Here is a 12,249-nt window from a genome sequence, read left to right as displayed (position 1 = left end):
AGAGGATGCGGAAAATCCGCTATCCTAATAAGCCCCTAACTTTGTATATTTATACTACATAGATGCATGAAGGCTAGGGACCTGTGAGTAGTCACCGGGACACTGCTTTCCTCTCAAGATGATCTACAACAGAACTTGACAGACAGCTGGATCACTATTATCTGGCAGCTGTTTTTTGAGAATATAAATGGACCACCTACCTTTTATGGTTAATTGAAGGGTGAAAAACGTATATGTCAGTGGGCAGTGTCCAGTTCAGTGCTCTGAATTGAAGCTCCAGGAAGGGATGCAAGCAACTTGGACAGCTCAGTTCACAGAATATTTTAGGAACCTGTACCGCAAGTCTACAAGCAGGCAAGGGTGCAGATTTCGGGGTTCCCTGCTAACACCTGGAAATGTGCGACATTAACAGGTTTTCAGAAATTTTTATGGAAAGCCCTTCTTGCTCATGTCTTTAGGCATTTTCACACACATATTTATTTATATTTTCTATTTGTGTAGTGGCAAATAATATTTCAATCCGATATGCTGTCTAACAGGGCACATTTTCATTTGGTGCATATTACAGTAAACCGATTATGTGGAAGAACAAAAGTCAGTGTGGTTGTAAATTATATATGATAAGAAAGCACATTTTTTTAAAACAAGAACAGCCAGGAATAACATCTACGAATAATACAATGCATTGCATATCGAATAGACAGATGTAGTCGAGTAGGTACAGTTACGAATGTTTTCCGTACATTGGGAAATTATCATTTTTCCCGAGACAAACCCACTTCTCATGCATTCACACCAATTTTGAGGTTATGTCAAGCGCATACACTCACCCGTAATTGCTTCACTCCTGCAGTTGGAAAAAGTAAATCACAGCCTGTGTTTACATAGGAAAAGATTGTGTGGCTATCCACAAAATCTCTGGATTATTGGTGTTCTCAAACGTTTTATGTCTTCACAATGTGGAATGTCAGAGTCCTCTCCCTTAGAACCTTTTTTGTCCGGTATTACACCAATAGGATCAATAGGACTGTTAAGTAAATGGGTTTATGAGGGCAAAGCCACCTTTTGTGAATATGTTGCACTACTAAATGAAGCAAGTTTAAATTGGAGTTATAGATAAAATTGGCTTCCGAATTGAGCCGGAGGAATCTCAGATTGTGAAATGTCGATTGGACTCACACTAGAAAGGACTACAGCAGGGTTCATGACCACGCTGTCATCCAAGCAGGGGAACATACCAGTAGCTCATGGACTATTCTCAAAACGTTTTGATGAATGAATATTAACTGCTCTACTGTGGACGTAGACATTTTCCAACAAAATCTCTTGACTGAGGCTAATAATTACCTGTGCTCTGGATTCCTACCTGTTGGAATTGTGCCAGACAGGTGAATACATGTTCTGGATACGTATGCCCTTTTAAAAAATATTCTGAAGGAACTGGTAAGACTTACCAACCATGCACGTATTGTTGATGATGTACTTGGCTTTATTCGATTATCGAATGTTGATTTTTAGATTCCAGTGAAAGACAATTCTTCCTCACTACCCAGATGTGAACATATTCTGTCACCTCAATGACACCATGTGCTATTCTCAAGAATTGTATCTTTGTATCTGAAATGCACAGCCTGCTATGTCAATGGTAGTCTTTTGAGTGCACTGTGCTACTGGTGTGTACCTGTGAGTCTCTCTTGGCTTGACTGGTTGCTGTACGCCAGCACTGCCATGCATGGTTAACAGAGTGCGTTAATAAGTGTGTCCTACATGGGAAGAGACACTGAGCTCTGTGTGGTCCCAAGAGCTTCTAGAAACTTGAATCTGTTTAACTGATCCCGAGAAGAGATGTGGTGTAGTCAAGGTATATCTGAGGTGGCCTACGCAGCAGTGTAATGTTACCTGGTTCTGTTTCCCAGTCAGGGTTTGTGTGATTGGCAGGTAGTGTGTAGACATATCTTCACTTATACAGAAACGTTTAGAGGTGTGTTCTGAGGTAGCCTCCCACTTGTCATTGCCAATTAGATGAAGACAATAAGTGTGGAGTAGACAAGAGAAGTGTAAAGTAAAGTGATGCATGCTTATGATGGCAGCAAGCTCTGTGCCCCTGTGAGTGTTTGCATGGTTGGTAGATATAGTGTGTGAATGTGTTGTCTTCCATACAGGAGGAGTTGGTGCCATACAGTGCTCTGCAAAGTGATCCAAATGTGTTGCTGTGAATGCGATGCTACACAAAGGCATGATGGAGAGGCAGAAGTGAAAAGATGGGACAAGAGCTTTCAAACATAACTTTGTGGTCCCAGACAGGTATCCAGCCATGTGATCCATGACATGGCATACGTTTCATCATGGCAAATGGAGCACCCATGCTTTAATGAAACAGTCCCTTCAGATCTGGGTAAATGTGTCTTCGGTGGGTAGGGTGTTTCTATCCGGTGGGTGTGAATATGATTTCTGAACCCTAAGCAGTATAGACTAATTAACGAGTGTTTCAAAAACAAGAAAACAGCTTGAGATTTTGCCAGTGTGGTACGGGTGTCAGAATATTGTCTTACATAAATATTGTTTCCTAAATATTGTCTACAACAATCTCACCCCATTGGTCTTAGTGATTGAATATCTACATCCAACAGGATATTTTTGTAAACAATATTTATAACACAATATTTACGTTCAGCAGTATTTATTTATAAGCCCTCCTGGGATGCATTATGACATGAAACTGTGCCAGGGTGGTGTAGCGCCAGAACACTGTTGTCCCAATACCGTATGACATAAGTATTGTGACCTATAATCAGGGCTCGAGTCGGGGTACCATGCGGGTGGATGGCGTACCCCCACTTATTTTACCGGGTGGACGCTGTCCCCTCTGCCCAAAAGTGCCATGAAGTATTAATGAAGTACGCAAAGCTTTTACTTTTAGGGTACGGCAATAACAACCAAGTGTTCCATTTAAATTTTGCACTTGACTTGATGTCTGCCACCATATTGCGATGCGAAGTTGCTAGACGGCAGGTTATATCAGGTGCCAAGTACAGCGGACCTCCCTGTAATAACAGGGGACTACTTTTGTGACGTCACTTCCTGTCGTGATGTCACTTCCTATGACACCACCTAACTTGGGCGTCCCCCACTTCTTTTTTTTAGGACTTGTGCCCTGCCTATAATTCGTCCCAAAAAATAGTCTTAATAACTGAAAACCTACATCGAATGGAACGATATTGTAGTAAACAATATTCCAAACATAAAGTTTATGTTACACAATATTTCTGTCAACAGTATTCTGGCATGCAACCGTTCTGCCACACCGAAGCGGAATTGCAAGGGGTTTTCAACTTCCTGGTTAGTCCCGACTCCTCTGTGTTACTCTCATAAAACTGCTTGTGTGGGTTTTCACGTACACATCCACGAGGCCAAGACCTTCGAAGAACGTCACCTTTCATTTCCAGCTGGTGTTTTCGGAAATTGTCCATGCAATGCCAAAGTGGCGTTCCCACAAGCTCAGCTGGTGGACAATCCCCATTACCGTGCCCTGAGTTTTCATTTCCCTCTCCACATGACCACCCCCGGCCACCGTGTGTCAGAGCGGCCGCTCATTGGCCACTGTGCACAAGAGGCCTGCTGAAGGGCTGCAACCTTTAATTACTGAAGGAAACCTGCCCCCTCCCCCACCCACCCACCGAGTGCCCCTACCTCGTGTGGTTGGACTTTATTATTTCAGGAAAAGTACGTGTTGAATTTCTCCCATAAAACAGTTTTATTGGATCACTGTTTTAATACTTATATGACTTCATATAATTGATTGTTATGACTCTAAATTTGGAAAACCACAATGAGCAGTTTTCTGGTTGGTGTAAAGTTTGAAACGTCTCTTTCTCTCTATGTTTTTTTCATTGATGGGGCTCACGACGTGTGTGAGGGCGCGGAGGTGTCCTGCTGCTGGCGTCTAAAGATTCATCCCCCATCCGGGCTCAGGGTCGCCCTCGACTACAGAACTTCTGATTGTTTAGCAGCAATTTAAACCACATGCCTTGATTAAAACTTCTCCAATACCAATAAAGAATAAAATAGATGCATATTGTCCTTTAAAAAAATATTTTCATATTTATAACTAATCTTACTAATATTCATAGCAACCATATTTTTATGATTAATGAGAATACTGGTCATTTAATTTCTATTTTCACGATGAACTAGTATTATTCTTGTTATTACCAATAATAAAGGTATGAATAGCAATACAATATAACAATATTACTGTTTCTCGTATTAATGTTTACATTAATAAGAAAAATATGTATTAGCATTGCTATGTTTATTATCAATGTTTTCACATATAATTATTGAACTATTAGTATTATTTTAATATTATTATTTGAGGCCTAAGGGTATTTGACGAGGTATAACACGCAAACCTCTTCTAAAGGAGAAATGTTACTCTCGGATATAAAACGATAACATGGACTACTTTGCTTCTGCTGTTATTGCTTGAATTTGTTGCAGATATTCTACAATAGATAAACACCTATGTAATTCCTTTATTGTGAGCATTAAGAAAAGGATAAATAATTTATATAAAAAAAATACACCTAAACTTGTGAAGAGTAAGATTATGTAAAGGTAGGAAAACTGTACAAAATATTAGTATATTTACGCTGAAGATTATGCTTAGTACTAACGATCATGTCCTGACCTGGTAGAGTGAGTTAGAAACTTAGGAGAGATATGAGAACACATCTGGTCTACCAGCAGAACTAGCAGAGACAATATCCATAATTTACTTATCAAGGGACTGGCACCGCCAAAAGTGAGCGCTACTAATGTTATGAGCAGGGGTTAAACTGGAGACCATGTAGGGTACATGGATCACAAGCAGATGAAGTAATCATCAGGTCAAGTAGACCAGCCAGGAAAGACTTTGTAAGCAATGTCGGTCAAGGGGATAATATTGGTTAATTGCACCTCTTGGAAATGTATTCCAAGATGAAGCTGTAGATTACTGACAACATGTAGGCAACAATGCTGTGAGGGCCTCCAAAATCGTCCGCTCCATGCAGAAACTCTTGCATTGTATCCCTATTGACGCATTCTCATAATTCCACCGTGTGCTGATCCACGTTCCACTTCGGACACCTTCTAGGAGCTCTGTCTGTGAACTAGTGTTGGCTAGATTTCAACGCAGGGTAGGCCACTACTGGGATGTGACTACTGGGATGTGGGAAGAGACAGTCTAAGTGGTCACTATGCATACATCCATACAGTCTAGCCTATTAAATGCGAAAAATCCATATAAATCGCTGATAGATAACGCCTGGAAGGAAGTAAAGAAGACTTTCTGATGCATTCGAAGGAAGTGTATAGTATATCTACGTGGAGCCTTTCTTCAGCATCCCTAGCACGTAAAGTAAAGCCTTCCTTCCCGTTGGTATTCAAACATCTCTTGGAAATTATTCAATTCCAAATACAAATATCAATCTTGCTCTCGTTGAATGAATTCAAGCGATCTAATTGCTTTGAAAAGCACAACCTGAATAAAGAAAGACTCTCGTAATGTGTGGTACTCCATGAGTTTCTGTGAAAAGCAGCAAATTAAAAAAAATTACACTCAAGGGTATTTACAAGCCCCTTGCGCCGCCTGTCCGTCACTCTTTTCCATTTTAAAATTCAGGCACCAGCGGTGCCAGGAGCTTGTAAATTAGCCCCAAAGTTCCTTACACACAACACCCTAATGTGAATTTACACCACCGTCCACAGTCATAGGGGTCCACAAGGGAGGCGCTTGCCCCTGCCCACTGTCCCACCTCACTCCCAGATCCTGGATTTTTCACTTGTCCTTTAAAAAATCGATTGCCCCAGCATGCCTCTCCCTCCCACCGCTCCCCCCTTAGAAAACTTAGAATTTATTAACTCCTTTTTGTCCCTCATCATGTTGATGAAATGCTGACAATGCGTTAACAGGATCCAAAAATCTGCCACCCTTGGTAAGGAAGATTTTATTGCAGCATTTTTGTCCAGCTGAACAGCGAGTTCCCACAAACCATCATCTATTTGTCAATGGAAAAACTCAATTAAAGTAGGTGCTGTATTTTGATAAACAAATTCTCAAAGAAGAAAGGATTTTTTTTAGGCAACTTCAAAAGGCAATGATAGTAGCTTTGTCTCTCGCTGCCTTGAAGAAAACATTCCCCCAGGCCTAAAGGGCTTTCTCCTAAACAGGCTATTTCTCATTTATTCTGTTTCCTATTACAGTTTAACCCTAGCTCTGCTGGATTCAACCTTGCTGTATTAGTTTCTCCAATGGGCATGCATTAAATGAATGTATTTGCTCTTGCATTCCTCCATAAACAGAGAAGGCCACCAGTACAAGCAGTGAATTCCATCCTGATGCAAACCCCCAATGAGCAGGATAAAGTTGTCAGCAATTTGCAGCTGCATGCTCGATTGTGCACATAAAGTTCTGAGAACTCCATTAACACGCATCTAACCTAATGTAGAGCTAGATTGACAGAATATGTTCTGCTACGTTCTACTGCCTTCAGGCATGTTTTAACATCATCATAATCTGATATAGACACCCTAGAGGAAATATCACCAAATGACCATAGAGGAACCATTGGACGCTGCGCAGGGGGTCGACTACACTTGTACTGCACTCCTCACAACACTTTCGACCCTGTAGCCTTAGTCCCAAAAGAACTTGGAAGAACCAGGAAGACCACCTTCTAGAACAAACATAGTTAAAGTTAATGGGTCTTGTCTTCTGGAGGCCAATGCAGACCAATGTTTTTTTTACAGATGCTGCTCAGCATTGATAAAAAGAAAAAAAAGAAAAAAGTGCAATGATGTGTGTATGTGCATGTGTTGGCACATATGCATGCATAGATGTCATTATGCTTCGGCAGCCCATGATGATGATGATGCATAGAATTATGTGGTCACCATGTTTTTGAGGCCGACCCTGCAGGTAGCATATGCGCCCTGTTACTTGTGATGATCCCTTTTCCTGAACAATAAAAAAAACCTGTAAAAAGGGGCTTTCAGCCTGCTCATTACTTGCCATTCGTTGGCATCCTATCACTCTTCTTTGCTGTCTTCTAATTTGGCAGCACATCCAGGGCCTTCACCAGATCCTTTTGTTTATTTACATGGAGAGTGGACCAAGTACAGATTGAATTAACTTAATTAGTGTCCCACCACTGTGATTGAGGTACAGTTTTTTTGTCGCCATTTTTATTATTTAGCATAACCACGACCCAAAAGTATTGAAGCGCTTTACATGAGCAGAAGTCACATTACAGCTTCACATTAATTATTTTTTTTTACTGATATGCCCAGGAGCACCGGTTACATTATACACGTTCACATTAATTTAAAGATTTTTTAATTTAATTATAAGTGCCGTGCTCAGAATCACAGGACTTTAAGCAAATACCGAGACTCAAACATGGTTCCCCAGTTAGGATTTGGTCTGCTGTGGCCGCAATGCCACATCCCTCGTCTTCTTCCCACCCCCTCCCCTAGCTGGCTTCTTGGCTGCTTTCCGACACTCCCGCACCCGCCTAGATGGCATGTAAGTAGTGGAGAGGGCTCTGCTGTTCACTCGCTCACCTCCCTGCCCACAACAACTGCAACAGTCTGTGCCTCGGAGCTGGCATCATCATTATGCCCACTGGCAGCACTTCCCTGGATGGAACATTGTCTTAAAGGACCCTTCCTCAGGTCAGCGCCACAGCCCCTTCCTCTCTTCTTCAACATGACACCATGGCCTTGGTGTTTATGGCCTAGTAAGACACAGTGGATTAGAAAGCACTGTTTTCTAAAGCAAACAAACAAACAAAAACCACTGGCAAAGCCAATAGGTTTCGCATACGCAATATCTCTTGGCTTTGCTGATGTTTTTTGCCATTTTCTACAGCGGTGCAGCTAGTGTGAAGCATGGCTAAAAGAAAAAGTGCTATGATGTGTCAATCCCTGCCACTTTATAGTGCTTTTATTTACTGTCAACCATGCTGCACAGCAGACACGCAGCTGTACAACATGCAAACAAAACATTGGTGAGCTTAATAGCTCTCCTATTTGGCTTTTCCATGCTTGCCAATGTTTTTTAAGCTGCTGTACAATATGTCTAAGAAATACCGGCAAAATGAATTGATCTTGCATACGTGCGATGTATTAACCTCATCACTGCGGCGCGAATTCCGCCGCAGTGCTGAGCATTCCAATCGTGGGCGTGGTCATGAATATAAGGGTGTGGGAAGTAATTACGGCAAAGCAATAAGAATAACACAAAACATGGAGCTACGGAAAAGATGTAGGGTGACCAGGCGTCCAGGATTTGCTCGGACAGTCCTGGTTTTTCACGAGCTGTCCCGGCAAATTTCAAGAAATTAAGCTCATGTCCTGGTTTTTAGAGAGGGTCAGCTGAAAACGCTGGATGGTATCTTTTTAAGTTTTGCAAAGCAGGGATAGTTAGCTGCTGTTATAAGAAGTCAATTTAATTTACAGGCATGCTACTGGCTTTAAAAATAGCATTTTATGTATGTTCTTACTGTAGGGTGACCAGACATCCCGGTTTTTCACCAGCTGTCCGGGCAGATTTTGGCAATTATGTCTCATGTCCCGGTTTTTAGAAGGGGTTGACTGAAAAAAGTTAGAGGCACTTTTTTGGGTGTTCTAAAGCTTTTCTAGTTAGCAACTGTTATAAGAAAGCAATTTAATTAACAGGTATGATTTTGATTGTAGAAATTACATTGTATTTACTTTCTTAATGTGTCTTCTGTGATCCTATGTTGATGACAGCTGTCATTCTGCGCGATTCCGTGGATGAAAAATATTAGCCCTTCTTCTATTTTCCCCAAATGTCCAGGTTTTTGGTTTTCAAGATCTGGTCACCCTATCTCACTGCCTCTTCTGTAACTCTCTGCTAAGGAGCACTGTCATTCTGTGTGCTGGTTGGAAGTAAAATTGTAGTCCTTCTTCTATTTTGGGGAAATGTCCACGTTTTTTACTTGAAAATTCTGGTCACCCCAAAAAGATGGGAGTTTAAATAAAATATAAGAAGTTTAAAAAAAGAAGTGAGAGAAAATGAGCAAACAGCTTAGAAGGATGGGGAGGAGAAGGAGGAAAGCAAAGGATGATCTTTTTTTTTTTTTATACATTTTTTATTACAAGCCGTAGGTGAAGACAATACATTGGTACATTAATTTCTTCAGAGTTAGACAAACATTAGCCAAAAATTTATAAAATCCAAGAGACAACCCTAGACAATAGAATGCCACAGTAAAAATAGAAAAATAGTGTTTCAAAATTTACTTAAAATAATAATTAAAAAACATTTTTAGATTATCCAATCAATAAACAACTGGTGATGATAGGGCAACATCAAGAACAATATTGTTATACCGATCGTAGAGTGCTAATGCAAAAAGTAGAAAGACCAACACGTGAAGGTGCTATTATGTGCAAAATGTAACCTTAATAAAGTGAGTAATGCAATAAAGTGCCAATGTATAGTAACACAATAATATTACTATGCCGTTCATAAAGTGCTAATGCAAAAAGTAGAAAAACCGGCGCTTGACAGTGCTATTGTAATTATGAGCAACATTTTTAGCCTGTATAAAGTGACTAGTGCAATAAAGTGCCGATATATAGTAGCACAAATAATAAAACATTTCCTAATGTAAAAATAAAATAACATACAACATTTTTTTTTTAACATGATAAAAGTACTTAGCAATTTGATATAGCATAGCAGATGAATACTTATATTTCCTCAGATGTAAATGTATTACCGTCTTACAATTAGCTAAAATATAACAATCACCTTCCTTTTAATAGTTCAAGCTGGTCAAAATATTTCCAATTCCTTTCAAATCTTGCAATCGCACCCACTCTACCTGCATTGGCTCTCTCAAAATTATAAGTTCTTTTCATTTTATTAACTCACTTAACATGGCAAGGACACGCCGTGGATTTCCAATTTTGCAGAATCAGGGACCTTGCCACGGCAGAGGAAACAAAAATAAACACTTCTTCTGATTCATTGAACCTATTCCTGTCCTTACTAATGCCAAAAAGGGCCACTTCCACTTCTGGAGGAAGAATTTTCCCAATTGCCATCTCCAAATCTGCGAAAATCTCCCTCCAGAAGGGTTCTAACTTTGGGCATGAGAAGAAAATATGATACCAGCCACCCTGTCCCCTGGTTTTGCATCTGAAACATTTATTCTCGTATTCGGGGAACATTCTTTGAAGGGCTTCCGGGGTGTAATATGCCAACCAGCGACAAAGAAAAGACATTCTCTTATAATTAGCTGCTCGAAGTGCCCTGTTTCGTAAATAACTTATTGTCTCCCAATCTTTGTCAGACACCACACACTGTAATGTGAGATTTATTTTCTCCAGATGGTTGCCTATTATATTGGATGATCCCGGAAGGGGTAACTTTTTATACCAGAATCCAATGCCCTTATGTTTCTCCCCATATAACGCTGTTAACAAAGCATTGGGTGTTCTATCAAGACTTCCTATAACTTTTCTTATAAAATAACTCAATTGCAAATATTGAAAAAACATGAGCCGATTCGGATGCGTTCTGTCTCTAACCATTTGCCAGCTAATTAATGTATTTTGCGTGAGAAGATGCCTTATCTCACAAAATCCGGCCGATTCCAATTCTGTCAAATGATTTGAAGAGATCCTAAGACCCATTTTAACACATTCCAAAAGTTTCAAATAGATGGATCCATCTGAGCCATATTTTTCAAATAGAAGCCTCTGGGAGGATGCCCGCAGAGCTCCACGCCTCTGCCTAGTCTCCCGTGATCCTCGACCCGTGACCCCGCCTCCGTAATGGCGAATGCAGTTTTGGAAACGCCAAGACGCTGACACTGCCGCTGCTGGTACCGGGAGCCCAAGCGGAAAGGAGAATTTTGACCTACGGGTGCAATGCGGCGCAGAGCGGGGGGATTCCGGAGACCCTTGAAATGCGCCGAGAGAGATGACGCCGCCTTGCCGCTGCAGTAGCTGTTTTTGACCCGTCAGTCAAACAGGGGCTCGGAAAAGCACGGTCCATACAGGTCACGCCGCTCATCTGTTCCTTCCTGAGGTGAGCAAGTGCGCATCCTTAAATAGCGGGCCAGTTAAGGAGCTTTTCATCAGACCTGCTGCAACTGCATCTTTTGAGGTGGCGGGGAGCAGGTTGAGTACGGCCGCTACGGAGCAAACACACTCATAGAGTTAACTGTGCAAGGCTGTGTCAGGCTGTGCTAATTCTCCACGGAGGAGCAACTGCATTGAAGTGATTTTACACCTAAAATAAAAAAATAAAACTCGCTGGGGGTTCCTGAGTTCACTGGGAGCATCAAAACCGTTTCTCTATCCCCAAAAAAAAAAAACGTAAAAAAAATAAGGGAGTATACTTCTTCTAAAAAAAAATGGGTAAACTTTTGAAGGATGACGACACGGTAAAGCTCAGCAAAGTGGAAGCGGCTGCCCGTCAGAGAGCTAAGACTCGCCTCGCTCTGGCTCTTGCTAAAAAGGCTGCACGAAAAGCAGCCAGTGAAAAAAATAAAGACACCAATAGGGAGAAGGTGGGGTGCCTTGTAACAGATGATACAACACCTGAATCCTCAGATGACGAGTCGCCCTCCTCTACCTCCCTACAGCATAACGAGCATAACGAACAGCAAGACGCAGCAGTGGAGGGAGACAAGATGAATGATGTTAATACAGCAGATGTGCTTGCACAGCCACAAGCGGAAGTAGAAATCCATCCTCTAACTCTTAATCCCACACCGGCATTGGCAACAACAGCGCCTCAGGTGGTAGAAGAGAGGAGAAACAGTGGGACGGGAGGAAAGGAGGTGAGAGATTTTCCACTGTTTACAAAAAGAACTACTCCGAAATCTCCCCTCTCTAATTCATCACAGCCCCTTTTGGTCTCTCTTACTTTGGATCCTCCAGCCTCTAATGTGTTATCCAAGGGCCCTGACATGACAGCATCTCCACTTCCATCTCAAACTCAGCTCTCTTCAGTAAATGTAACAAATGAAGTGGCTCAAGATGGGGGGTGTATACAAGATACGACTCCCGGGAACGAAGAAATTCTAGGACTCGATTCTAGTCTTATCGACAAGGAAGCAAGATCTGAGGTAAAATTCCAGCTAGATATTCGCGAGATGCTCAACTTAATCCTCGATGAGATCCGCAAAATCAAAAACAATCAGCGAACGGAACTTGCTGCTATTC

General features: G+C 41.4%; 1 protein-coding gene across 1 annotated transcript in view; it reads right to left on the bottom strand.

The window, feature by feature from the left end:
- SLIT3 (slit guidance ligand 3) overlaps positions 1-12,249 on the bottom strand; it is a 1,039,834-nt gene that overhangs the window by 817,096 nt on the left and 210,489 nt on the right. The window lies entirely within an intron of this gene.

This window comes from Lissotriton helveticus, chromosome 7 (assembly GCF_964261635.1).
Source record: "Lissotriton helveticus chromosome 7, aLisHel1.1, whole genome shotgun sequence".
Classification (NCBI taxonomy): domain Eukaryota; kingdom Metazoa; phylum Chordata; class Amphibia; order Caudata; family Salamandridae; genus Lissotriton; species Lissotriton helveticus.
This window is presented reverse-complemented; position numbering and strand designations above follow the sequence as displayed.